Raw genomic sequence first — 4,945 nt, forward strand, 5'->3', positions numbered from 1 at the left:
ATATATTTATAAGTTAGGCTTACTCACAGGATACTGGCAGAAAACTTCATCTGAAAGAGCAAAGGAAATTTTGGCTTTCATGATGCTAAATGCACTGTATCAGTTTAAAGTCAAGCCATTAGGTAAGAAAAATGCATTAGCCGCACATCAAAGACTAACTAACAAAGTTATTTTGGAATTACCCAAATATATGGTGTACATCAATGATCTGGTGATTTTTAGTTACTCATGGAAGGGACATTTGCAACATCTGCTGGAATTGTTCCATTGACTTTGGGAAGTAGGTCTGGTGAGAAACCTGGCTAAAGTGAGTTTGCGCAAGTCCGAGTCACATTCCTGGGCCATTGCATTGGACATGGACAAATGGCCCCATGGAATGTGAAAACAAAGGTTATTGAGCAGTTTCCCATACCATTGATAAAGAGTCCTGGGACTGAGTGGTTTTTTTGGCAGTGTTGTTGCTCCCTGGCTAATTTGTTGAAGAAGTTCAGAAAATTTCAGTGGATGGAGGAATGTCAGAAAGCATTTGACTACCTGAAAGCTGGGTTAACCACTGCCCCAGTGTTAGCCATACCTAATTACAAAAAGCCATTTAAAGTGGCTGTGGTTGCAAAGGATATGGGAGTCGATGCTATACTCTTACAAGAAGACAACGAGTAGATAGAAAGACCTATTGGGTACTTTTCCAGAAAACTGAATAATCATCAGCAAAAATATTCCACAATTGAGAAGGAGACCTTGATTTTGATGTTGGTGTTGCAATATTTCAACAACTATTTGCCGGTAAAGTGTCTGAGTCAATCATATAAACTAATCATAACCCCTTAAAGATTTTGGAAAAATTTAAGAACAAAACGCTCAGACCATTTAGATAGAGTTTATTATTGCAGCCATTCAATTCTAAAATTGTACATGTGGCAGGACAAGAGAACGTAATTGCCACCATGTTGATTCAACTTTGTTGAATAAAGACGGAGACATTCGGTGGTGGGAAATATATTCTGAAATGGACTATAGTTGTATTGCAATGTATATGTGTATTGTAATGTATTAATAGCATAAGACTAAAGGATTTTAAAAATGAAGTCACCTTTGTATATTGATGATTCAGTTTTTTTAAAGTTGGGGGGGAGGTATGATCACACTATGGCTTTAAGAAGTGTATTTTGTCCTGGTTTTTTTATGAAGAAAGGTTGAAGCAGAGGTACCAAATGGTCTGCTCAAAGCCAATAAAGTAAACAGTTTGTGAGATTTTTTAAAATGTCGGAACAATAGAAGCAGCCTGAATGGGCGCAGTCAAACTCCAACAGAATCATAATTTTTTAGTTTTAGCTTTCAGGAGCAGTTGCTGGGGTCTTGATGCTGAACATGAAAGCTCTTATTTCTCTCTCTGTTACAGCTAAAAGCTGGGGTTCTCTTCCTGTTGTTAGAATAGCATGTAAGACAATTCATTTTAATGAATTTGCCTTTGCCAAGAGTGTGTTTATAGGATGCTACTTTATTGGAACAATTAGTAGTAGTTAACATATACATTATTTTCTTAAGCATTTTGATTGAGTTTGAGTTAAGCCGATTCTTCTACTTTTATTTTGTCTGTAGTTTGACTATATTGTAAAAATATTTAAAGTCAAGTAGCTTGATCGAAGAAATTACATCTGGAACACAAAGCCTTACACTAACCTTAAAATAATAAAAAGTTAGGTTCTAGACTATCTTCTTAATAAATTTTGATGGAGTTTGGTCTGGTCCATAACACTACAGATTCTACATAATTACAACAGATGCTGAAGAAAACAGATCACCCGAAGTATTGGTAAAGATCTATAACTCAGGTGGTGGGTGAGGTTGTTGGCTTGCTCGCCGAGCTGGCTTGTTATTATTCAGACTTTTCATCACCATGCTAGGTGATATCATCAGTGGAGTTTCCGATGAAACAATGTTATTCTACTCTGCTTGGAATTTATACTGTCCAGTCCGTTATGGTGAGTACTGTCATTTCCAGTTTTGCTCTGTATGGGATACAGATATATGCCTGCACTCACCACAACGGACTGGACAGTATAAATTCCATGCGGAGTAGAATAACATCGCTCCATCGGAAGCTCTAGTGATGTTGTCACCTAGCATGGTGACAAAACATCTGAACAAAAACAAGCCAGCTCGGCGAGCAAGTCAAAACCCTAAGACAGATCACCACCAACATTTAGGATCTAAATTGAACTAACATACTTTTACACCTCCCCTTCAATTTTTTTCCTTCCTTACCTTACGTTACTGGCTCCTTCAGGTTTTAAGTTCTACTACTGCCAGACAATGACCATCTCCATCAAGAAATAATCTAACCACCTCATCTGACATTCAGAGGCATTTCTATCACAGAGTCCCCAATCATCAGCATCCTAGGGGGTTGCCACTGACTGGAAACTCAAATGGAATAATACCATGGCTTCAAGAACAGGTCAGAGGCTAGGATTTCACAGCTAGTGGTTCAGGTTCTGTCTTCTCAATGCCTGCCAATAAAGCTACAATTCAGAACTATGATGGAATACTCTCCAATGGCCTGGATAGGTGCAGCCCCAACAACAGTCAAGAAGCTGAACACCATCCAAGTCAAAACAGCCTGTTTGATTGGCAAATTTATCCAAAAACATTCACATCCTCCACCATCATCACGCAGTCGCAGCAGTGTGTACCAACTACAAGATGCACTGCAGAAATTCACCAAGGCTTCTAAGACAGCAAGTAACAAGTCTGCAAACTCTACCATCTAGGGGGACAAGGACAGCAGATATATTAAAACACCATCCCTGCATGTTCCCCTCCAAGCATTTACTATCCTGACTTGGATATATATCACTGTTCCTCCAGTGTTGCTGGGTAAAAATTCTGGAGTTTCCTCCTTAATGGCACTGTGGGTGTCTCTGTAACCACATAGGCTACAGTGGGTCAAGAAGGTGGCTTACTCCTTCTCAAGGGACAGATAGGGATGGACAATAAATAGTGGTCAGCCAGTAACACCTTCAACCCACTAAAAAAAATGTAAAGAGCTTCTGTCAGCCAACTATATATTGAGCAGTAGAAGTCAGTGATTGCCAATGGACTCTTCGGCTGTGGGGACCACTCTGCTGACAGTTGTGCTGCCCTTGTCCAACATTTGTCTCACTGTTGAATAAGGAACAGAGATTTGGAAAGGAATGGAAAAGAAGAAAAAGAAATGGATTTTGGGAGTGTTTTTTAAAGAATGACGGAAAATTAGAGAACCAAGTGATTAAAAGAAGAGGTCAAGACTGCAGATTAGTTATGGTTGAGGATTAGGAATGGAAACTGTAGGGGTTTAATTATGGTGCCAAAAAAATCACCCTGGCCAGGGTCACCCTGTGGTAATGTATGAGGCACTCTGTCCCCTCTGATTCAGACTGTTGTGAATTCAAGTCCCAATCCAGAATGTGAATGCAAAATTCCAGGCTTACTCTTCTGCTGCAGGACAGATGGAGTGCTGGAGTATGGAAGGTAGGGGCAGAGACTGAAATCTCGTGGCTCCGAGCTCTGGGTCGCAGCCCCTGATTTCAGTACAGCAGGCCTCGTGCCAGACATGAAACACAATGGGCTCCCTAGAGGCCTGAGGCCTGGTTAACAGACCCTGGTTGGAGGTGCCATTTTCTTACTTGAGACACCAACTGAGGCCCTGACTTCTCTCTCTAGCACAATTGATACTGCAGGAATGAACAATCAACTTGCTGAATATTGGATTTTGCTGACTGCAGACTGGCTGTTGAATTTCCTACTTTACAACAGTGAATATGCTTCACAAAATTGCTTCATTGGGTGCACATCGCTTTGGGACGTATTAACTTGGATCTGAGGGGAAGGAATAGGCCTTTTGGCCCCTAATGCTGCACTCCTGTTCAATAAGGTCATGGTTAATCTAATTATGGCCTCAAGTCCACATTCCTGACCAATCTCCCACATAACCACTGACTCCCTTGTTAGCTAAGAATGTACCTACCTCTGCCTTACTCACTGGGGAACAGAGTTTCAAAGATTCACACCTTGCTGACAGTAAACAAAAGTACCACATCGCCATCTTGAACAGGAGGCCACTTATTTTTGAACAATCAGTCCCCCAGTTTTTGTCTGTCCCACAAGAAACATCTCTTCAGCATCCATCCTGCCAAGGGCATGTAATGGCCTAATGGTATTATCACTGGAAAGTTAATCAGGAGACCCAGGTGGATATTCTGTGGACCCTGGTTCAAATTCTGCCACAGCAGATGGTGGAATATGAATTCAATAAATATCTGGAATTAACAGCTTAATGATGACCATGAATCAATTGTTGATTGTTGGAAAAACTCATCTGGCTCACTAATGTCCATTAGGAAAGGAAACTGCCATCCTTATCTGGTCTGGCCTATGAGTGACTCCAGACTCACAGCAATGTGGTTGACTCTAACTGCCCTCTGGGCTTTTAGGGAGGGTGCAGTAAACGCTGGCCTGGCCAGTGAAGCCCTCATCCTGTAAATGAATAAAAAAAATCCCTCAGGATCTTATGGGCCACAGAAGTGCTGGATTTTTCACTCTTCTGTGACTACGTTCAAGGGTGCAATTCCAGGTAAGGAGGGAAGGACGAGGGATCTGTGCTCCCTCCATCCCCATCGTGCCTCCAACATTTACATTGGCTGGCATGCATGGAATTTGATTCCATTCTAAGCACAGGAAAGGCAGGAAAACCATTGAGAGAATTCTAAGATACATTCTAAAGACATCGGTGTCTGCTCAGCTTAAAGATCTGCCGTCACCTCCAAGCTGCCCAGTGTCCTTCACCATCCATTTGCAGTGCCCTGCTTGAGGTGAGCAGATTTAGAGCAACATCCCTGCTGACATACAACTCCTGTAATCCTCTTTAAGCAGGGCTAAAAACAGGACTGCACCCTGCCAGTTCCAT

The sequence above is a fragment of the Stegostoma tigrinum genome, chromosome 39 (genome assembly GCF_030684315.1).
Source record: "Stegostoma tigrinum isolate sSteTig4 chromosome 39, sSteTig4.hap1, whole genome shotgun sequence".
Lineage (NCBI taxonomy): Eukaryota > Metazoa > Chordata > Chondrichthyes > Orectolobiformes > Stegostomatidae > Stegostoma > Stegostoma tigrinum.